General features: G+C 49.4%; 1 protein-coding gene across 1 annotated transcript in view; it reads right to left on the bottom strand.

Annotated features, from left to right (window-relative positions):
• ARL6IP5 (ARF like GTPase 6 interacting protein 5) overlaps nt 1–24,472 on the bottom strand; it is a 137,488-nt gene that overhangs the window by 4,349 nt on the left and 108,667 nt on the right. The window lies entirely within an intron of this gene.

Genomic DNA, 24,472 nt, shown 5'->3' with positions numbered 1-24,472 from the left:
GATCAAAATGAGTTTCCCACTCGGCTACAGTAGGAAAGTTTGCAGCCCCAGGTAGAAAGGGCTTCAGTTCCCTCATGTTGATGCACAAGGATCAATTTCATCCTATTCCAGATCTCGCTGATCTGAAAATTTAGGTTAGCTCCCCAACCGTGCTGCAAATAAACAGTAGCAATGGAAAACTAAGCATGTCAGAACAAAAAAAGAAAACTAACCCAAAGCAGAATTGCCAATCTGACTCCACCAGGAAAGATTCTCTACAACCTATTGGGGGAAAAAAAAGTAACCTAGAAAGATTGGGGTGGAGACATCTGACCCAAACAATGAGCAAGGTGAGGCTGAATCAGTGACATTTTGGGGACATCAAGGGGCACAGCTAAAATTCAGGTCATAATCCCTGTAACAACCTTCAAACACCAGCACTCTGAGGAAAGAACTGCTCCGTCAAGAACGAGAGTATGGTATTCTTAAGAGGACGGACAACTATGCCCCCTCGGAGTCCCATAGACAAAGAGTTTCAAGTGGCGACAGGGAGTCTGAGCTTCACAGTTCACAAGAAGAAATTCACACGAATATAAAAGAGCATGCAGGGAAGGAAGAGACATAAGGGACTCCTGCAAGCAGGAGGCTCCAAGCTAGCCATTGTCCAGATAGATATGTCTGCCTTACTTTCTGAGGATGGCTACAACGACACTCACTAACTTTGGAAAAAGGTCCAAGGAAAATGTGTTGGGGCTAACCCTTCTGAATAACTATTCTGAAGAGAAAGCACTGGAAACCTCAATGTCTTTTTTTCAACACAAACACATCTTGGAGAGAACCCCATTGACATTTCTGGTGAGAAACCGCAATACCTTGCGTGGTAAGCAGTTTGTCGATCAAAGACAAAGGAGGTAGTGGGGGTTTGGAGGGGCAGAGAAAAATGATATCCACAAGCACCACCAAGAGAATCCGACAGTCGTGGGTGACCATGCCTGATGGTCTAGGGAGATCCACCATCCAACAGATGTAAGATGAACTGCAATAGTAGCACATAAACAGCTTTTGGGTTGATGGAGAAATGCCTAAAGACCCGAATGCTGTGCTTGCTCTGCTACCTACAGGGTTCATTTTGGAGCCGTCCAGTCAGCTTTGTCTCCCCGGAGGCTGTGAAATCAAAGGATTGCAATCAGTTGTACGTGACCTGGTGAAGGCCCTTAAGGGCTTTGTCATCACTTTATTCCTTGTACCACCATTATCTGTTCATCTGCCGTCAAATGAAAACACTGAATTGAATGTCAAGGACCATATGTTGGGCTTGGAAGAACTTGCGTGTAGCCAAGCACGTTCATTGCTGTCCTCTCCTGCGAATATTCCTGCAGCTGCGGTATCAATGTGATTGGAGTCTCTTTCTACCATGTTTAGGGAGACATGTCTGCCATCGGCTAGACTCAAAAATAATTTTTTTCTTCCGGTTAGCGTGTAGGTTCTTCGCAAATTCACCAGTGTCTTTCCGCAGCCAGCCAGTAAGGCATCAAAATTGGTCTGATAGGGGCGTGGCTTGGAGCGCCATCAATGGGGCTGCTTCCCTGAGGTCACTCGTGAGAGGTCCGCGGTAAACGCAAAAACATGCGGCTTCCCGACCTTCAGCTGGGGCCCTGCTTACACCCAGGGCAGTCGGAACGACTATGGCACCCACAGCCCGAGTTTGAGAGCTTAACACTTTCACTAGACCTGGCAATATTATCGAAATAGCCATGGCACGGTACAGTGCCAAAAACCAAGATGGCGGGCGCGCCGCCAGCTGGAGAACAGAGGCTGCAGAGGCGGTGCAGAGGATCCCCATAACCCTTTGAAGTCCCTCTGAGTGTACCGCCCACCTACAGCAGACGCGGACCGGAGCTCTCCTGCGACGAGCGGCTATATTCCAGACCCTGAACCGAGAGGGTGGTGCTCCCGTATCACCCCCGCGTAACACTGCCTCTTAGGGCGACCTTCACTGCAGCACGCAGCGGAGCCAGTGCGGCACTTCAGGGCGAGGAGAAACCCTCACAGCTTTCCCCGCGCCGGCTCACGGCCAACGCAGGACTCGGCTCCCTTCCAGCATGGAGAACCAGCACCTGCAGTGGAGGCGGCGCGGTCGGCGCACGCACAGGTAGGGCCTGCTGGGGGGCGTGAGGTGGGGGCCTGTTCACACCTGGCTTGGGCCCCCACCAGGGGAGATCGCGGCTCACGCGTCGTGGGCAGTGCAAAAGAACTGCCAGCGGTGTGGATCCTTGGTCAGCGCGGCTAACCTGGTGCCTTTTCTTCCTTTGCAGGTTGCTCGAGAAGGAACTGGGCTGGCGCTGTAGCTGACTTGCCTGAAGGTAAAAAGACAGTGAGCGTTACGCTGCAGGAGTGCAGAATAACGCGAAGCGTGTTCTGTACTAAGGGCGTGGTTTATATAGCTTCAGAAAAGTAGTTCCCAGGTAAAGTAGTTCCAGCAACCACACCCAAGTAAATAGTTCCCTAGGCAAGTAGTCCCTTCAGCCTGCCTCAGATTGGCCCACACGTGCTTTACCTTGTTTGAAACTTGCCATGTTGGTAATGGCAGCATGAGCCTGGCGCCAACGACGCCAGGACCAAGTCCAGGAGGCCCTTGAGAGAGTCTTTGGGGCCTTAAAGGCCCTCATGGAAGTCAAAGTCCTGGGCAGGTCGGACTGCACCTGATGTGTGGGGAAATGGACCGTGACGCCCACACACTACTCACCATAACCAGGGGGAGCTCCCTCTGATGAGCAGCGAAGCCCCTGCTACACCCTCATCTGAGACCAAGGCCCCCTAACCAGCACCTTCATTTCGGCAGGAATCTGCAGCCATCCCACACTAATTGCATTCTGGGCCACCGGATAACCGCTCTAGCCCCCAGACCGGTAGAGGAGCTCACAATCCTCAGTCCAGGCGGGCCGTGCACCAAGGCCAGCAGCTACATCGAGTGCCCCTGCCCCCCCCCTCCAGGAAGGAGGCGCCAAGCCCACACCTTTCCTAAAAAGCAGCTTTCCCCCGGCTTCCTACTTCCTGGGGCGCCCCGGCCCACCTCTCCACTCAGATCCCGCCTCCTACTCCCAGGAGACCCACGCCAGCAGACTCCAGAACCAACTCGCTCTTGCTCAAAACGGCACCTCCTAAGTGTAACACAAAGCGGCTCCCCTGACAGATCTTCTGCCCCACGACCTGGCACTATGTCCAAACAAACAAAAGTGAGCAAAAACGTGGTCATAGTCACCATGTTTACAGCCCCGGACAAGGGGGAAAAAAAACCCGACCTTGCCAGGCCCACCGCACAGGTCCACCAAGAGGAGGGCGATCCCCCGGCCACCATAGGGGACCTACTAGCATGGCAGATATTAAAGCCGAATTCAGGTCCTGCATGACAGAACTCTCCACCAAACTGTAACAAACTGACCACAGAGTAACTTAGGTGGAGCAGAGGCTGGGGGAGTTCGAGGACCGCTCCCAGGACCAGGCAACTACGCTGGGTGAGATCCAACAAGCAGTGAGGGCCCTTCAAGACAAGTGTGAACTCCTTGAGTTCAAGCAAGAAGATTTGGAAAACAGGGCCCGCCGCAACAATCTGCGGATCCGGGGTATTCCATCTACGGTCCCGGACAAAAAACTGTCGGAATATATGGAGGACTTCTTCCGAACCCTTCCCACAGACCTGAACAAATCCCCATTATTGCTAGACTGCACCCACAGACTGTGCCCGCGTCGGGGGGGGTTGACTCGGACCTCCCTCCAGATGTTATCATCAGGGTCCATTTCTTTTCCACGAAAGAGGCCATCTCTGCCATCAGCCGCTCCAAAGATGAGATCACATTTCAGGGCTTGCCTCTCCAGATTTACCAAGATCTCTCGCTTTTAACTCTTCAGAGGAGAAAAGCACTTCGTCCCTTAGCCCTCTTCCTTCAAGAGCATCAGGTCCAGTATAGGTGGCTTTTTCCAACAGCCCTGCAAGTTTCATATAACGGTACCCTGCGGAGAATTAGCCACCTGGAAGATTCCAGCAAGATCATGCACTCATCTTCCCCCAAAGAGGCCACCTCAGCGAGTTCAGAAGCGGCAGGGAACCCGGAGTCCGTCCCCTCTCCGCAACCTAGACGGTCCTCATGGTCCAGAGCTTCCCGAAACAACAGGAGGAGATAAACATTAACTAGGCCACATCACATGAACCATTGACGCATCCTCGGTCTAGGCGCCCAGCCTTCTTCTGCAGGGATTTGCTATTTCCGACTTAGCCGATGATTATTTCTACCCAACACGGCGGGCCTCACCCACGGTCCATGCCCATTCCAAGGTTCGCTCCACCTCTATGTCCTTGGAAAGCCAAGTTATCCCAATGTTTCAATTGGCCCAGTTGGCCAAGGGTCTGGCCGCACTCACAATGCCGACCACCCCGCCAGTTAAAAAGTTGGCCCCCTGTTGGGGGCCCCTGTTAAAACCCCAAGAGCAGGTCAACATGCACTTAACCCTCACCTATGACAGCGACTAAATGTCTCTCTTCCAACCCCTTCCACCTGAACATCTCACAGCGGGGTCTCTAGCTCATGAGCACCAAACATTACAGTGCCTCTCGCTAAATGTTAATGGGCTGAACTCCCCCTCTAAACGCAAGTCGATCCTACAGAAATTACAAGACGAAGAGGCCGGGGTGGCGATGCTCCAAGAAACTCACCTCCTCCCAGCAGACTTTGGGCGCCTACGATCCCGCCTATACCCACATCAATTCTACACCTCGGGAGGATCTAAGAAGGGGGGCACGGCGATCCTTTTCAAGAAAGACCTAAATCCCCAGACCTTGGACTCAATATCGTGCCCAGAGGGCCGCTTCGTGACAGTTAAATGCCTCTTACTGGTTGATCTCTACACCTTCATCTCAGTATATGCTCCCAATTCGGGACAAGCAAGCTTCTATGACTCTCTGGGCGCCTCCTTCTCGGGCTTCACGGAAGGCCAGACAGTAATGGGGGGGGAGGTACTTCAACTGAGTGCCGGACCCCACCAAAGATAAATCCCACCCCCCCAACTCGGGAGATTTCACGCAAGCCCTTAGCCTCCTATGCCTATTCAGAACCATGGAAGAGGTGGACTTGTGGCGGGTGCTCCACCCTACCGAGAGGGACTTCTCCTTCTCCCATGTCCACCGAACCTTCGAGGATCGACCTCCTCCTAACTTCGCCCCAGACCCTCGCATATGCCAACAAAGTCTCCATAGGCCCAAGAATCTTATTGGACCATGCACCAATAATCATGGAACTCCGAACCCAAGACACCAGAGCCGATTCCACACGTAGATGGTCGCTCTACGACCCGATCCTCAATGACATGCCAATTAGGGACAGGATCGCAACCACCATCAAAAACTTCGTCGAGGAAAACCTGGTCACAGACACTTCCCCCGCAAACAATTGGGATGCAACGAAAGCAGTGATCAGGGGTGCCCTGATAGCACAAGGTGTGGCATTCCACCGGAACCGCCGACATACCCGGCAAGCCCTCGAGGAGGAACTGCAATCAGCAGAGGATGCCCAAAAGAAGGGGTGGTCCCCCAGGACTCAACGAGCCATCTGCACAGCCAGAAAGAAACTAGAGGCCCACCACGCTGAACATACTGCGCAACTAATGGCCAAGACTAGGCAATTGTATTACGCTAAGAACAAAGCTAATAAATTACTCGTAGCCAAACCGGCCAAAACAAGGCGAACCAATACCATCACGGGGCTCCGCGTCCCACAAGGGAGGATGCATTACTCTGAGCTGGAGAAACAACAGCTGGCAATGGACCACCTCATCCAAGTAATGACCGCACCCCCACGAGACCGGTCCGAACAGGAGGAATACCTACGGGGGACAGCCCTGCCACACCTGCCCACCACAACAAGAGAGAGCTTAGAGGCTCAGATTACGGACGAGGAGGTCGACGAAGCCATCAAATCCCTTAAAACAGACGGATTCTCCTCGAGATTCTACAAAGTATTCAAATCCCAACTGATTTCCCCCCCGCCCCCCATGGTGACACTCTTCAACTCATTTAAAGAAACAGGCTCGGTGACCCCCTCAATGCAGGAATCTACTACAATCCTCCTACCCAAGCCAGGGAAATACCCGAGAGACCCAGCCTCATACAGGCCAATTGCCCTGATGAACATAGACACTAACCTTTACTCCAAGATCCTGGCCAATCGGCTGTCACACATTCTCGCGACCATAATTCACCCCGATCAAACGGGCTTCATCCTGAACAGAGCGGTGGGGAACAATATCAGGAGAACCCTGAACCTGGTTGACATTGCCCACCGATGCAACTAATAGATGCTACCAAAGCATTCGACAGGGTAGACTGGTCATTCATGAAGCTCACTCTAAGGCCTTTGGTTTTGGTCCATCTTTCCAATCTATGATAATGGCCAACTATAAATCCCCCAAAACCCTCCTGAGGATCAATGGTTCCTTATCAACCCCGATTCCCATGACCTATGGGACGAGGCAGGGCTGCTTGCTATCACCCCTTCTCTTCGCGCTAACAATGGAACCCTTTTCCCAAAGAATCAGACGGAACAAGCTCATCAAGGGTCCCCAAGTAGGGCCATCCCAACACAAAATCGCGTTATAAGCCGACGACGTCCTACTGACGCTCTCAGAACCCAACATCTCAGCAAAACACACCCTGGCGGAAATATCTAACTTCGGGAAGGTCACCGGTTTTCGCTGTCAAGTTCTCTAAATCAGAGGCCTTAGGCATCTGCCTCCAAAAGGAGGAACAAGAGGCGCTGTCCAGGCTGTGCCCGATCACATGGAAGAAACAATCCATCCCCTACCTGGGAGTTCACATCACGGCACAGCCATGAGACACATACCAGGCAAACTTCCCCAGATTATTCGGGGAACTGGAAGGGGATCTGAAGCATTGGGCCACTCAGGAAATCTCACTAATGGGACGGATTACAGCTGCCAAAATGAACCTGCTTCCGAGATTCCTCTACGCTTGCTCCTCCCTCGCAGTAGCCATCCCAAATTCAGCTCTCCAGGATCTGCAGAAAAAAATGCTAAAGTTCATATGGAGAGGCAAGAAGGCCAGAATCCCCCACAAAACTCTGACTGGCAGCTCTAGACTGGGGAGACTGGGGGTCCCTGACCTTCAGGCCTACAGGGTGGCAGCACAGCTAGCACACATCCGCGCCTGGCAAATAATCACAGACCGCCCTAGATGGGTAGAACTGGAGCAAGTACAACTACCACTCCCCCTGCGATTCCTCCCACACATCCAGCCCTCCCTGAGAGAACACTGGAACAACCTCTTACTAACAACCAAACACACGCCAAGCTCCTGGGATTGGGCACTGAAACAAAAGGGAAGCCCAAGAGGACAAAGCCCTCTCTCTCCAATCTTTCACAACCCAAACTTCTCGCCGGGGACTCACCCCCATAACTTTCAGAACTGGATTGACGGCGGCCTCGAGTCCCTGGATCAACTATACGCTGGGAACACCCCCTGCACCTTCGAACAATGTAAGGCGTTGTTCCAACTCCAGGAAAGTGACAGATTTACCTACTGCCAGCTCCGGCACTGGTGCTCACATCCCCACACCCTCCAGGCTGCCACTCGCCCCCTTATTCCCCATGAACTGATGCTTAAGGACTTACCAGCCCGGGGCAGGACCTCAACCCTGTATAGACGCTTCCTTGGGAACCTTCCTAACCGCAAGATCGCGATGCATGGCCCAATGGGAGGCAGACCTGGGCCACACGATTGACGACCAGACCTGGGTGGACATCTGCACACGTACCAACTCCTCATCGACCTGCGTTACCAATAAAGAATGCGCATACAAGCTCATTTTGCGATGGTACTACTCCCCTCCCCCCCATTAGACTACACCACATGATCCCACGGGTGAACCACTCCTGGTGGAGGATGCCCCCAGCCTGGCTCCTTCTTCTACATGCGGTGGACCTGCCCAAAGATCCGGCAATTCTGGGAACGATGCCTGGCGACGATCGAACAAATTACCGGGATGACACTTCCCCTGGAACCTGAAACTGTCCTTCTGGGGGTCCCGACCCCCGGGGTATACCCCCTCGCTCCAGAAACAGAGCGAAATTGGTAACGCAATGCCTCCTGGAAGGTAAAACTGGGCTAGCCCGCTTCTGGAAGTCCCCGGACGGCCCATGCATGGCCCCACTGGTGGGGAAAATTATGGGACATTCTGATCGCGGAAAAAGTGACCGCGGCAAGGGTGGTGGTCCTGCACCGCTTCCAGAATGTCTGGGCACCAGTGCTGGACTATGACCAGCGATTCCCCGCCTTAACATTTAAACCGCTCAACACTCGATGGGCCCTGAAGGATAGGGAGCCCACGTGAGTGGCGAGGGCAGCGGCCGAGCCCACTGAGCGAGGGAACCGGGGGCAGGTGTCTGGGGAATCGAAGGGAGAGAGGGGGGGAGGAGTTTAAACTAAAGTGAACTGTCAAAAGAGTGAAATCCTCATGCAATGCTGTTTGTAATTTGTCCTGCCTTGGTTTAAAATAAACACATTTAAAAAATAAAAAATTGGTCTGACGCAAATCAAGTTATAATTTGTGGCAAATTCTTATTCAAGGACTCCAGATAGTTCTTCTCCTTGCAGAGAGGAGAAGACTGAGTAAGACTCACCTATGTCCCAGACCACCGCAGCTACCAACAGCTAGGACTGTACAGACAGATTTGACATCACACATGTTTCAGTTCCAAAGTGGATAAAATGGATGGCTTTTAAAACATTTACCACACTCATTTTTTAATCTTCTTTCAAAACCTCAGCCCTGATAGGTAAAGCAGTTATCTGCAGAGACTTGGCTGCCATGCTGGAGACCTGGCCTCACGTCTCCACTGAGGTTGTCACAGGGGTGTTAAACCGCAGCAACTCCATGACACCCTTAGATCTCTGACAATGATCCTGGGCTGATGACTATGGCTGTGTTACACCTTTGACTCCTTGGAGTCTATTTTAGGTGCCAGTGGAATAGAGGAAAATTATACTGCAGGTGCCAATGGCAACAGACAAGCTTCCAATGATGGCAGAACTGGGCCATTGTCAGAACGGGGGCAACTGAAGAGCATGGCCACGGTACCCAGAACCACCAATCAGCATGTGGCAGCAGACATGGACACAAACATTAGTGGCGGCATGGGGAGGCATCTGCCGATAGCTAGGCAAAGGTGCAGGTGATCTAGGTGAAGAAGCCGGATAACTAATGCATAAAATAGGACCGGATTGAAGAGAAAATCATGAATTTGTGAAGCTTTCGAAAAAGGTGTTCGTCTGATGGGTATGCTAATGGAATGGGAAGCCAAGGCTGCTGTGGGAAACCCAAAGGTGAAAATGAAAGGCATTGCCATCAAGCAAGGCCTCACACAGGGCACTGTGTAAACTAAGATTCAGGGAACTGAATAAGGAGGTTTTATAGAAACTCCCATTCTGCCGTTGTGCATGGCATCCATTACAACCTAGGCTCATGGGGGCGGGAAGGGATCACACTGCACAGGCACAGTTTGGTAAATTAAGCCAGACTCGCCACTGAACCCCGAGGCGAAGAGCCATAACCTTCTATCTCTGTCCTTTGACCCAAGTCGGGGCACTGCACTCATCCGTCAAGGCCCGAGGGTTAAATCACCTGCACAGGAAGACCAGTAACATGCACTGCACAAGAACATTGAGCCACCATTCCAATATTGCAGATGGCCTTTGTAGGGCCCTTATCCTTGAAGTCTGCTTCATGCCATCCATGGAGGCTTCTACGGGATTGGCTGTATGAATACTATGTGACTGGGTCCTCTGTATGACCAAGGGCACAAGGGTGGATTTGACTAGGAGGCTTGTCCAAGAGATTTAGGCCATTCCCTGTGTACATTATGTGCCAATTCTAATGTATCCTAATGCAGTACTGTAATTCTTACACATTACTTTCAGATATTCCGCACCCAGAGACCTGCAGTTGATTTATATTTATCAGCCTCAGTTGTTGCCAGTCCGATCTATAATGTATACAGGTGGATAGGGTTAAAGGTTATGAGCACAAACAGATAAACTTGATAAAATCATCTCTCCTATATACAAAAACTATAATTTCTCCACCATGATCACAGCTAAAATTACAAGGTGCTGCAGCTTTGTCTGGAGACTGGTGCAGCGGTGCACGTGTATACACTATGCTTTTGGCATAGGGTTTTAGGAGGTATCCAGTGATAATATTGCAGGAAATGATATCGACTGAATTTACAAAGATGAAAAAATATTGCTATAATAGTGTGGGTAAAAAAATACAGACCAGCAGAAAAAATATCGAAATAAAGGCAAGAAAGTGTAATGATAGGGGTGAGTTTTAGGTGTAAAAAACAAACAAAAAAAAAAGATCTCAGTTAACATTGGGGTAAAGAGGAGGGAGACAAGGAGAGTTTAAAAGAGGTAAGGGGAGAGTGGGGGGTGTCGCTCCGAAAAAAGGTATTTTTAGAATGGGCAATGTAAAAGGCATGTTATTGTTTACGTCACCGTTATTTCAACAATAAAATCACAAACCTTTTATGAATGATAGTTCTGCTTAGCAGACCAGCCTTTCTGAGATGGATTATGCGATTAATTCAATGGAGTCATCACATAATTCCCCCAGCGGTAACCTCCAGGAGGTGGTAACAATCGCCCCCAAGGAGGATCCCCCAGCAGTAATCTCCTCCCATGTCGCCAGGGGACGGCAGCCGCTACCTGATCCTGACCCTGGGGGCAGCTATATGAGAGAAGGATCGCATGGGAGGAGACAACTACCAGGGGATGACATGACTTCACTGGATGAGACATGGCATCCCCAGTTTGTTTATGAGAAAGACCCCCTTGTACGCAATGCCTGATGGCCTATTGCCATGTGGCTGTTCCCACCCCCTTTGGGAAAAACAGCGAAACCTTTTTCAGGTCTAATCCCAATTCATGTAGAGCTGATCCTTCATCTAAAGCTGAGCCTTCATATAACATCAATGAGAGTGCTGTGCATCACTTAAATTCAGAGGATTTCAATTCCCATAACCACTGAAATGCTGAGATGAGGAGGATGAAGGAAATGATGCAGAGCAACACGAGCATTAAGCTCAATGCGCATGCTAGTTGTTTTGCGAAAGCATCTATGCGTGGGACATTTAGGAATGGAAGCTCATGAAGCCCAAGAGACTCAGGAGAAGGTATTCCATCTACTGTGAAGACGTGCAGAAGCTGGTGGCTTAGGGAGGCCGAGCGCTGAACGGTGAGTGAAAGCGCGGTGTGCACGCTGTTCGCTTTTTCTTATGCTGATCTATGTCTCTCGTTGTCCCTTGCAGGTCGCTGCAATGTCCCAGTATGGCTGCCGGCTGAGAGAATAGGGTGCAGTGAGTAAAGCACAATGTGCAGCACCTTCTTGTCCTTTATGTACTAATGTGTGTTGTCTTTTCGCTTTGTAGGTCGATGGCGTGCTCTAGAGCTGATGTTACCATGAGCGACTCGAGTCCAGGTAAGCGTTTGACTCTTCTTGCTGTTTTAGGAAATCGGGATACGAGAATGCTTACTAATGTCTTTTCCCTTCGTTCCTTTTCTTCCCAGGATGCAGGGCTCCGGAATGGAGATGACGCCGCCGAAATGCTGTCCACCGGACCCGAGGAACGATGGATGGAAGCAGAATTCTCCTTGGTAAGTGTGATGTTAATGTTGTTCTTCTTCTTTCAGGTACGCGGGATGCGGAGGAAAGGCGAAGGCCTTCAGGAGACTGATCCGAACACGGCGAGTGTCACGCTGCAGGCGCAGAGTAATGCAAAGCGTGTTTCTCTGCCCAGGGGGGGGGGTTTATATAGCCTTCAGGTATCCCAGGTATCCCTAGGTCGAACCACACCCAAAAAGCTAGACCGCATAACTCAGTTCATGGAACTGATTTTTGGGGGCATCCATATTGCCCAAAGTACATTACCAAGTCCAGTTCCAAGTCTGTCTTCTGCATCATGTATGAGCCTGGCGCCACAGGCGCCAGGTCTGACTCCAAGTGGGTCTCAGATGAGATGGGGAGGCCCTTAAGGTCCATGTGGGGGATCGTGGCCTGGCTCCAGTGTTTTGCCTAAGGGGGCTAGGGACAGGGATCATTTATAGACTAATTTGACCAAAGGTCGTTGGACAATAGCAATGTTCTTTGCGAACTCTGCATAAGGGCAACCAGTTATCTAGGTGGAAACTATCTATCTAAGGGACCTCGACGCGTGAGGGATCATGGGTACACTACACGTCACGTAGGGATAGTGTTACAGGCATGCCCATGTCGACGTCCCCTTTCGATTCTCGAAAGACAAGATGCAATACTCCGCGGTTACCACTGGATGTCAGACTATGCACAGCATGTGATTCTAAGCAGATTGACAAACATCAGAAATATATAATACATTACTCACCGTAATCGTATTTCTGATGCTTGTATCTGCTTAGATTCACATGCTATGCATAGGCCGACATCTAGTGGAAGCTGCAGAATATTACAGTTGTTTGTTTTCGAAAGTCGAAAAGGGACGCCGACAGGGCATGCCAGTAATACTATCCCTAGTGTTACATCCACTGTACCCATGATCCCTCACGAGTCGAGGTCCCTCAGATTGTTTTGTTCTGACATGAGGTTGCATGAAGCGTCGTGCGAGTACAGTTGTATCCAAGCAGATATATACAGAAAAAGCTCATAAAACATCAATGCACCTTCTCCCAGGGGAGGAAGGGTGAGCGCATGTGAATCTAAGCAGATACAAGCAACAGAAATACGATTACCATGAGTAATGTATCCCATCTGCGGCTTGTGGATCTGCGTAGATCACATGCTGTGCATAGATTAGCAAGCAGTGTCTGGAGAAAGTGGTGAGTTGTGAGACGGTACAGCAGCAAATAGATGTTTTAGCATTGCTTGTCCCACCTTTGAATCTGCGTCAATGTAGTAATGCTGAGTAAAGGTATGTATGGCAGTACATAAAAATTTGCAAATGGCGTCCAGCGGGACGTATGTAGTGAAGGCCAAAGTTGTTCCTGTGCCCCTGGTAGAGTGAGCTCCTGGTGTGAAAGGCAGAATTTTGTTTGATGGGGAGTAGCAGAGCTGTATGCATTTCACTATCCATCTGGAGATGGCGTTTTTTGAAACGTGATCACTTTCCCTGCCAGGTGCTATGGAGACATACAGTTGGTCTGTTTTCCTTGGCGGTTTTGTCTTGTTTAAATAGTAAACAACCGCCCTCCTTACATCTAGTGTATGGAGGTTTTTCTCAACCGAGTTTGAAATAAAGGGGGTAGTTCACAGACTCTTCTTATGGAGGTGAAGGCCACCAGAAAACCGGTTTTGTATGTTAGGTGATTAAGACTGGATTTGTGCACAGGCTCAAAGAGATGACCTATGAGCTATGCAAGTATCACATTGAGATCCTACCCTGGAGGAGGGTTTGAAATGGGGTGGGTGGGGGAATCTTTTATCTTCTCCATAAACGCATGAACAACAGGGGCTTTCCACCATGACACCTTGTTTTGAGAAGTGGTGTACGCGGATAGTGCCGCTAGGTGAACTTTGATGGAGTTCAATACTAGTCCAGAGTCTAGTAAGTGGAGCATGTAATGAAGAATGTGTGATTGGGTACACTCAATCAGGTTTACATCTTTGGACTGGCACCATATTACAAATCTTTTCCATTGTGTCTGGCGTCTGCTTTGCGTGCCTCTTAGGATTTCCATACACCTTTGACGTAGTTTTAAATGACCAAAGTCTCTAACTTAAGGAGCCAAACTGCAAAGTTTGTAGAACGTTGTACCCCCGTGCTGGGTGAGCATGTTGAAGGGGCACGGGAACTTGATTGGATCGCACATCACCAGTTTGCGCAGATGCGGAAACCAAGGTAGTCTCGCCCACAAAAGAGCAACCAGTATTAGAGTTACTTGTTCCTGGTGCATCTTGTGCACTATCCTGCTCAGGAGCGGTGTTGGGGGAAAGTCTAAGCAAATTTCCCTGACCAGCTCATACACAGGGAGTTCCTACTTGGATCTATGTTGGGGAAACCTGGATGCGAAGTCTGGGTATTGTGTGTTTAGGCTTGTGGCAAAAAAGTCCAAGGGAGGATAGCCCCAGAGGGGGATAAAGATATTTTGTAAAATTTCTGTTGAGCTGCCACTCGTGTTCTTCGGGTAGGGGATCTCTGCTTAGCGAGTCTGGTAGAGAATTGAGTTCCCCTGGAACAAGTTGAGACACTAGGAACATGTTCTGCTTGAGTGCCCACTTGCACATTTTTGGGGGTAGCCTGGTCAGACTTGCAGTGTGTGTGTGTGTGTGTGTGCCTCCCTGCTAGTTTATGTAAAACATGGCATTGGTGCAGTCTGTGAGGACTTGTACTGTTTGACCAGTTAGATGCACTTAAAAGGTTTGTAGGGCTTTGAGCACTGCTAGCAGCTCCAAAGGGTTTGTGTGATTCTGGGCTGTGATGTGTGTCCAGAGGCCATGCGCTGTGTTGTGAAGGTAATGGGCTCCCCACCTGGAGTGATGCGTCTGTTGTAACCATCGCTTGCACTGTAGGGTTATGAAATGGTTTTCCTTTTAACAGGTTTTCCTTTGTCCACCAGCTTATTGCTTGAACTAAGGTTAGCGAAACAACCACTACACCGTCCCACTGACTGCTTGCCTGAGACCACTGTTTCCATAACCACTCTTGCAAAAAAATGTTGTTACTGAACGGGTGGTTGCTGATGTCTAAGCTGGTACCTAGGAACTCCTTTAATAGCTCGAGGACCTGATTCAGCTTAGAGATGATAAAAGTGTGCGACCAAGGCGGTGGAAAGGTGGGGGCAAAGAGTCAAGATGGCATAATTACCAGGAGGTGGTTACTGACAGTTCTGCACCCCCAGCGGCCTCTACGCAGATTGTTCTTCAGCTCCAAACCCTGCCGATAGATGAAGGAATGAGCGAGCCGGTGACAGCCCGGACCGCAGGGGTGGAAGAAGGGCAGCTGCAGTGGTCATAGTAATGTCTTCCCTCTCTGGGACCTGCCCAATGGGGCTAGTGTTCCTGTAACACACCTGGATGTTCGGTGCAGAGAAAGTCAGAACACTCCCCATCTGCCACTGGAGGGTGGGTGTTCAAAAAGCCTGAGATGGAATGTTTCTATCTCAATGGCTCCCTGGATGGACTGTTCTGCCTTCAGGGATCTCCAGAACCTGGCCAAGCAGTCTGGAGTCCCCAGCTCTCTGGTGCTACTCGATGGACTGGTGTGGAGTGGCTTGCTGGAGCCACAGGGACTCTTCGGTAATAGGCCCATGCGGTCTGGTGACAGACACATCCGCTTGTAAAACTAACCTGGAAGCAAGTTGGAATTCTTCTGCAAGACCTAGTCTTAAAGGAGCCGAGCCACCTCTGGGCCTGTCAAAGAATCGCCTTGCAAGAATGCACAAGTGGTGGAGTACTACTGTTTTTCCCCCCCCATGAGCGGAAGGTGACCGATTGGGCTGTCTTACCTGGCATTCTTGGAAACACTTGAATCCTCTGAATGATCTGGATCTAGCTTTTTCCTAGAAAAACAGAAAGGGATTTTTCTGTGGCTTGGTCAGCACTACAACAGACTTGGCAGTCTGGGTGCCATCCTTCTTACAGAGCTCTTCGCCCACCGCATAACTGAACTAATCAATACCATTGAAATTTAAGTCGAGTAATCTTTCTTGCGCGTCAGTGTTTAATTTGATTACTCTCATATAGGCCTGGAACCGCATATCCATGGCAGTTTGAATCCCTCGATAAAAAGTTTATGTGACTGCAAATTGCATTAAATACTGCCTCACCTGCCATGCCTTTGAGAGAACACCTCTGCCAACGCCTTACAGAGCTGTTGGTTTGCTGTGGCTCAGAGTGGGTCTGTATTGGCCTAACGCAGATGGAGTGCCACATTCTGGTACATTTTCTTGCCTATACCATCCAGTAGTTTGTCCTCCTTACAGAGGACTGAAGAGGATTCCCCCCACCGAAACGATACCTTGAAGTAAATGGGGGCTGCCACCATGACCTAACGCAAAGGCTGAAGATGGAGGCACTAGGCAGGTTTTCTATGGTGGCAAAGGTCTCTTCCTAATTACATCCACCTTCCTACTAACCACCTTGGAAGAGTAGGGTTTATTTCAGTGCTTCTTAGCCCCCACAAGTACATCGCTCTGGATGGGGATACCAATTCACTTGTGGCTGTAGGAAGCAAATATGTTGGATAGCACCCACGGTTCAGTTTGAGGACATTTCAAGAGTCTCCCAATTCTTTCACGGAACACCCAGGCTGAAGAAGAAAGCTCCTCCTCGATACCATCATCAACCGCCAATCGGTGTAACCTGCACCCACAGGGTCAGGGTATATTGATACTAAGGGAGGAGGTGGAGGCATGACAGCAGAACAATTACTGGATGTGGAAGAGCAGACACCAGTCAAGTGGCAAAAGCCCGAGTGACGAGGATAATTGGAGGCGACTTGTAGAGCATCTTGCTCATAATATCATGGAAGTACCACTTCATAGAGGGTGAATTCATCAGGGACTGAAATATTGATGAGAACCAGTCTTCTGCCTGGGGATCCAGTGGTGAAGATGTCTGAGGCAGGTCCATGGTCAGCGGTAGGAAAATACAAGTCAGTACAGACCACTGCACAGAGTGTGCCAAGGGGTCTTTAATTTCCTCTGTGTGAAGGGCAGGGTCCCTCATCGTTGCATAACCAGAAGGCCCTGGAAGCTCCTGCATTTCTAAGTGCGCAGAGGAAATGGTGGCCACACTTTCCTGCTCTTTCAACTTGTTGGCCCTTTCGTGAACCCGTTCTGCGTAAACTGTCCTAGAACATCACTTCACTGAAGACACTGGTAACACCGGGAACCTCTGGGCTGGATGTGTGGCCTTTATTTTCCCTGTGCAGTCTTTTCGACATCTCATGACACAAATTAGCTGCTTTGCAGGGAACCTTGAACCTTTGTGTGGTTTCAACTGCTTTATGAGGACCGTTGGGCTTGGACCTGGATTCAGCCCCTAAGAGGGAATCTACAAACACTTATCTGGATTTGGCACTTAATAGGGGACACTGCGGCTGAATCATGGTAGAAGTTGATACTTCCAAGCCAGCCCAGATTCGGCCCCGGAAAGAAAATCAGACTTAGTTTTCGAGTGAGAAAACACAGGCTTGTCCCCAGCAAGTTTAGGTTGAAAGGGTCCCTCCCAAGTCTATACCATCACCGGAAGGATTCCCCAAGCTGGGGTACCTTAAGGGAGGAAACTTACCTACTGGTTATCTTCGCTTCTGGTCCTAAAAGAAAATTCCTGCTCATGGTAAGGATGGTGCCTAGAGAAGATCACCTAAAACCGTTGCAGGTGCTTGGTCAATGACCTCACAGAGAGCATGTCATAGGACAAGCAGTGGCTGCAATGGTGTATGGGCCTAAGGCACTATGAATACAGGAAGTTTTTGAGTCTGCTGCGGATACATGGCGAATGTAGGATTTGAATCTGGATTTGCATTGCACGCCGCCACGATCCCTGGGCTTGAGGTCAAGGACAAATCTCGCAGTCCAGTTTGGATGAGTTGCAGGGGGGCGGAGAGTAGAGGCAGGCAGATTTAGAAAGAGGCTGTTGCAGTAATCGAGCCTAAAGAGAACCAGAGCTCTGGAGACAGTGAGCTTCTGGGGGGGAAGGAGAGGAAAGGAAGAATACCTCTGAGGAGGTGCAGCTGGTAGTGCGACTTCTTAGAGACGTCAGCAAGTGAGGAGAGAAGGAAAGTGTGGAGACGAAGAGGACCCCAAGGTTTTATGATTCACAGGCTCGAGCAGGAAGAGGGCCAAGAGAGGCCGGTCAGAGAGCGACAGGAAAGGAGCGAGCAGGTGTGCCGATGAGGAAAATCTCGGTCTTACTGGCATCAAGGCAGAGCTCATTGGCGGCACACTACTCCTGGATGGCGGACAGACAGTCAGAGATGAGAGAAGGAGAAGAGGTGACGGAAGGGAGCCTGAAAATGAGTTGGGTGTCATCCGCATAGCATTGAAAGTTGGGGCAGAGAGCAGCAATGTGGGGGACAAGAAGTTCCAGGTATTGGTTGAACAGCCAGGGAGAGAGGTTAGACCCCTGGCGAACACCACAGGTAGAGAAAACGATAGAGGAAGGTCAGCCAGGCCAGGGCCAGATCAGTGATACCCAAGTTATCACAGAGACGGTTGAGCAGGATGGCATGATTGACCGTATCGATGATAGAAGAGAGATCAAGTAAGATGAGGACACAAGGGGTGTTGGAATTGAGGTTGGAGAGCAGGTCTTCATGGTTGTTCAGGAGAGCAGTTTCTGTGCTACTGGCAGCTCTGAAGCCAGACTGATGGTCATGGAGACAACCAACAGATTCAGAGTGAAGATTAAGCTGGGAGATGGCCAGCATTTCCAGGAGGTTGCCCAGGAAGGGAGTGATGGAGATTGGACGATAGTTCGCTGGGCAGGAAGGGTTGGCAGAGGGTTCCTTGAGAAGAGGATGCACAAGGGAGTGCTTCAGGGGGGAGGGGGAAGACTCCAGTGGCGAAGGAGTGATTGCAGAAATAAGCCGGAGGGGAAGACTCCAGTGGCGAAGGAGTGGTTGCAGAAATCAGCCAGAGCAGGAGCCAGGGTGTCAATATGGTCCTTGATGGTTTTAGAGGAACAGGGGTGAACCTGTTTTGATGAAAACTTCATAGATCAGACTTGTCTAGAAACCTCATCTGAGGAGAACAGGGGAAAGGCAGAGAAGGAGGGCGGAGAGGCAGCCAGAGAAGGGCCAGAGGAAGAGCAGGGAGTAGAGGGAGGAGGGGGGAGAGGAAGAGAGCGAGGACAGGATGTCCTGAGTTTTAGAGATTAAAGGAGAAGCCAGGGCCGTGCAGAGAGCCTGGGAGGGGACCAGAGAGGTAGAGACTGCAGCAGGATTGGCCAGCTCCTTGCAGATTTTAAAGAGTTCAGCAGAGTTGTTAGATGCCGCGGAGATGCAGGCTTGGATGTAGGCTCGCTTCATGGTGCAGACAGAGAGCCGGTATTGCCTTTGGAGAGACGCAGAGGATCGCAAAAGAGTCCAGTGGAAGGACAGGAAGGATCCAGGTGGATGTTGAAGTCTCTAAGAAGGAGGAGTTGAGTGGTCGAGACCAGGAGGGAAGAGAAGAGGTCCGCCCACTCAGGGAGGAAGGATGAGATCTGACCGATAGAGGGTAGCCACAGTAAGGGAATTGCTAGGAGATAGGGAGAGCCTACAGACAAGGCAGACAAGGCATTTGAAAGAGGATTAGGCCTGTGTAGGAATGACAGAGGCAGGAATCCACTCAGGGAAGATCAGGGCTACACCCCCTCCGGAATGGTTAGATCTGGGCGCGGAGAGGATCTTGTAGCCATCGGGGAGAAGAATGTCAAAGCTTGTGACAGAGCTGGCCGTGAACCATGTCTCGGTGAGACAGAGGACATCGAGGTCAAGATCCTCCCGGAGGCGGCAGATGTCAGAGGAGTGTTCGACAGCTGAGAGGGAGTTTAGAATGGCAATATGGAGAAGGTTGCCGTCCTTGAAAGACGGCCGGGGAGGGGTACAGATCAGAGGTACGCCCAGCAGAGGTGTAGAAGCAACCCAGGGGGGGAGAAGAGTAGAGGAGAGGGCAAGGTAGCCAAGGAGGAGACAGCAAGGGGAGGCGAGGAAGCTGTGGAGAGGAGAGAGGGGACAGCAGGAGAAGAAAGGAAATTGATGAGGCTCAGGAAACGTCTATCAAAGAGGAGAAGGTTGGCTTCAGGGCCTTGGACCAAAACGGTACCATTCAAGTAAACATTAATGATGACCTTAAAGGAGTGGAAGGAGGCCAGGAGGGCCTCCCACCGGGTGCCACCATTAATGCCACCATTAATGGGAGAGGAAGAGAAGGGAGAGAGCACAGAGACCATATGTAGAATCCATAGGTCTGGCGAGGGAACGGCAATGAGGATGTCAGTGAAAGTTTGCCTGGAGGAGGCACTGGTATAGGAGTAGACAAACCATGCAATTTCATCCCAGGTTCCCAGTTCCAAAGCCTGTGGATTCTGTGATGCCGCTCGTGCTAATATTGGGTATAGCACCCAACCAGGTTCCTGTTCAAATTGTGGAAAACAATAAAACTGGTTACAATCTTTTTTCTTCATAGTTCCACCCTCTTTCCATGGATGAGTGATCATTTGACTGGGCACTTCCTAAAATATTTGCATATCAGGCCAAAAGCCAGGTAAGAATAGTAATCTCTCTTGTTTTGTCTGCTAAATCTGAAATGCTGTTTGATCTGGAGTCACCTTTGGAATTCCTGCAAGTTCAAAAGAAAACATGCTAATAATATTCTCAGGTGACAGTAGAGGGGTACAAGGCATCTACACTGCTTCCTAGAGATTAGATTCTCATCTTTAAAGGCAGTAGTCACAAACTTAGCCACTTGGATTTTTAGAATGAAAAGACCAATGAACCATAATCCCACAGTTTTAATCATACAACAGTATGCAAAAAAGGACACAAAAAAGGATGAACGATCGGCTGGGAAACAGGGCATTTACGATACTTTTCACTTGCACTCCCCATTTTCAAAATCCTCTGGAGTGAGATCTCTAAAAGTGTCCAATGTTGGATGAACAGTCTGCAATGCACTCTATGGAGTTTGAGGAAAAGACACCCAAAACTGATTTTATACGAACGATAGTTTATATTTACTCAACCGTGTGGTATTCAAACATAGAAAAGAAGAATACAGAATATGGATAGGGCTTAGGGCCTTCATGAACACAGGACCAGATGCAAAGTTAAGGCAGTGGAATAGAGTGTGGGAAGCTAAGAACGAATTGTCACATAGCGGTGGCCACCAGAGGGCGCATGGAGGAAATTTAAACCATTCATTGCGCTCCCGATCAGTAGAAGGTAAGGGGACACCAAGCCCCCCCCCTTAAACTCCATGACGAGGTGGCGATTTGGGTGCCCCAGGTGCTGAATCTGCAGAGCACCCTGCTCCAAATTAGGGGCAAATCCGTGGTGAAACGGCAGAGTTAGCCGCGTCGTGAGCCTCGGAAGAGAAGACAACTGTCCTGGCCTACAGCGGATGTCGGGATCATCATATGCGAGGCCCGGGCAGTGAATGGTCCAGCGCGTCAAGTGCCTGAAGGGCCGTGGTAGCGATAAGTGGGCCATCAGCTGCTGGGTGCAGGGTCACGGTCTGTGATCCCAGCAGTTAGCAGCCAGCAGGAGGGGAGGGTTGTGGTGGTGGTGGTGGTGAGGAGCCCCATGTGCAGGGAGAGATCTGGGTTTGGAGCGCAGTGGACCTACGTGGGAGTTCCAGGGTCTGCTGCGGCCTAAGTCTGAACCCCGACTACAACATGAAGAGAGTGGATTGAGAGGAGGCACACTGGGAGTGCGGGAGGGACAACCTTCGTTCCTGCAGCGTACAGTCACTGGAATTTCAGTGCTGAGACCACGGACGCTACGGGGCCCACAGGTGCAGCCTTGAGAAGGTTACCCATATGAAAGCCTGCGGGTGATCTCCAAACTAGCGACCCCAGACCAGGACCCAGTGGGGGAAGTCAGCCTGTGGACCGGTCTCGAAGTAAAGGATGGGGGCTCCAGCTGAACTGCATGCACACACCTATGGCAGCAGGGGGCTGTAACTGGGGGGAGTCTGCATAGGGCTGGCCTAGTTCTTGAGGTAGCCGTACGTGGCTAATTAAACACTGCCCCCGCCAAGGCAGCGGGGGTCATTGAAGAGCAGATGTGATTGCCCGTAACAACAACTTGAGCACCGTGCAGATGATTGGGAGGCCTCCTTCGGGTCCTGCACTAGGCTTTTGCCCCTCTACCGCTGCCCTCTGGCACCAACTGCAGACAAAGGTTGCTGGAACCCTCAACAACCCCTGTGTGCCGTTTGGCTCAGATGTCCTAGATGAGCCTACAATCGATGGAGCACACCGCGCTAGGACTGGCGCCCAAGGACAATTTTGGCAAGATTTCATTATTACTCTGAAAAAATGAAGATCTTGGACAGAGCCTGGAGGGCGGGACCCATCGACTATGACTCCCCTCAAATAATTATCAGGATCTATCTGCCTTCAGGCTGGCCAGGAGGCGGCAATGTGGTGCGCTTACAAAATGGCTGAATGACAAGGGGCATAAGATACCGCTAGGGCTTCCCTTTTTCGATCTCTTTTGAACATGAAGGATACTCCTACAAGCTAGTCACAGACAATGACATCCAAAGAGTTTCCTTGGAAATAATGGGAGAGTCCCAGCCTGACTCCAAAATCCAGGAGACGCAGGAGAAAGGCTGTGAGCCTGAACCTACAGATGGACAGGCAGAAGATCCCCAAGCCAAGCAAATTCAACAAGCTAAACACTGCTACGGGTGGGAAATGGAGCAGATTAAGGAAGATGATGCCCAGAGTTCTCTACTATACTGCAGCAGTTACAAGGCGTCACTTTAAGTTTAGATAGGCACCTAGGTGCAGATGGAACTTTGCTCTGTTCAGGAGAGCTTCTGGGAGCAAAATAAAGTGTGAGAGGGGTGGTACAGTTCAGGAAACTTTTTTTAAAATCACCCTTGGACCTCCGCGACTTCATATAACATAACAGTAGTAGAGTGTCGCATTGGTGCGTGCAGAGAACGAAGACAATGAGGTCCCCTACTTTGTTTGTAGTAAGTGAAAAATGGTATCTGCACCCATCTATTACTGCGCCACAGACTGTCGACGACACACAATTTCGTATCTTTTCTTAATATATTTATTGATTGCCCATATGGATGACACGTGTTTCGGCACCCTACGTGTGCCTTTTTCAAATCCGGGCTTTAACAAACTTTCAATATGCTGAAAACAAAGATCAATAATACGTCAAAAAAACCATTTAACATATGTTTTTACATTGTGATTAGAACAAATCATTGTGCATTCATAATGGAGACAAAAAACATACCATCATAATGCCCAGTTGTGGTGGCCAAACATAAGGAAGTGTCGTGGAGGATGGAGGAAAGCAAAGTAAAGGTCATGATGGAACATGGAAAGGGAAAAACAAAATAAATGGGCTTGTGGTTAGATTTAAATTCATCTAAGAGTTAAATCAAAAATTGTAAATTGAATTCACCTCCAGACAGGGCTTACCTGTCGTCTGGGTGCAAAATATTCACGGATATCGTGTTTGCCGAAAGAGTCCCATCAGACTCACAAGCGCTCCCAGCACTTGAAAAAAATGAAAACAAAACATAGCATCAGGTTTACGGGTTTCTCCTACTCTCTTAATTCAGTGTGCAACAACAATTCCTTCCTAGTGCAACCTATAATCTGCTCCTGGTTGCCTGTCTGCTTTTTTTGAAGAAATGTATATATCCTTAAAATGAACTTTGTTTCAGTGATATCGTCGGGTAGTAATGAGGGACTGAGACTTATTTTCAAGGTTTTCGCTCTTCTATAAACTAGCGATGGGTAGTCCTGTATCAGTGTTCCAATATGCGGATCTAGTTTCAACAACTCCCAATGTCTTTTAAGAATCTTCTTGATCACATAATTGTTGGCACAGTAAGTTGTAATAAAATGAACTTTATTCTCTAGTGTTGGTTTGTCTCGTTGGCTCAGTGTTATTGACCGAGGGGTTTGTTGTGCTTTATGATAAGCTGATTGTATACTTTTCCTGGTATAGCCTCTTTCTTCAAATCGGGTAGATAAAATATCACATTCTTGCTTGAAGCTGCTTTGATCATGACAATTCCTTCTTGCCCTGATATATTCCCCTTTGGGGATGTTCCGAATGACTGGTTCATAATGGCAACTGGTGGCATGTAATGTGGAATTAACTTCCGTACTTTTACAGTACGTTTTAGTTTCGAGGTGATCTCTTGATACATAAATTGTCAAATCTAAAAAGTATATCTCCATATTGTTACATTCTCCTAGGAATTCAATCCCCAGATCGTTATTGTTAACTTCTTGCCTGAAAAGTTCAAATTCTTGCGGTGTACCTTTCCAAATAAGTAGCACATCATCTATATACCTAATCCAATTAACAACATGTTGCTTGTATGTTTCGGTGGTATAAATGTTCAGATCTTCAAACATACCCATCACAAGGTTTGCTAAGGCTGGTGCATATTTTACGCCCATGGCTACCCCACGTTTTTGCTTAAAGAAAGTATTATTGAACATAAAAATGCTATTGTCCAATGTAGCCTTGAGCATTTCTTTGAGCATACAAACGAACGGGAAATAGGATGCCGATTCTTGTTTAAAAATGTAGTCAATAGTTTCCAAAGCAAGAGCATGACTGATGGACGTGTAAAGGGCCCTTACGTCCCATGTTGCCAAATAATAGGATGGATCCCATTTTATGCTTTCTAGAATGTTGAATCTTTGAGGTATGCTCGTACCATTTTTGCCTTTGGTCTTAGGATGTTATCAATATATTC

The sequence above is a fragment of the Ambystoma mexicanum genome, chromosome 2p, assembly GCF_040938575.1.
Source record: "Ambystoma mexicanum isolate Mex_15411 chromosome 2p, UKY_AmexF1_1, whole genome shotgun sequence".
NCBI classification, from domain to species: domain Eukaryota; kingdom Metazoa; phylum Chordata; class Amphibia; order Caudata; family Ambystomatidae; genus Ambystoma; species Ambystoma mexicanum.
Note: the sequence above shows the minus strand (reverse complement) of the source record. Positions and strands in the feature narration are given on the sequence as shown.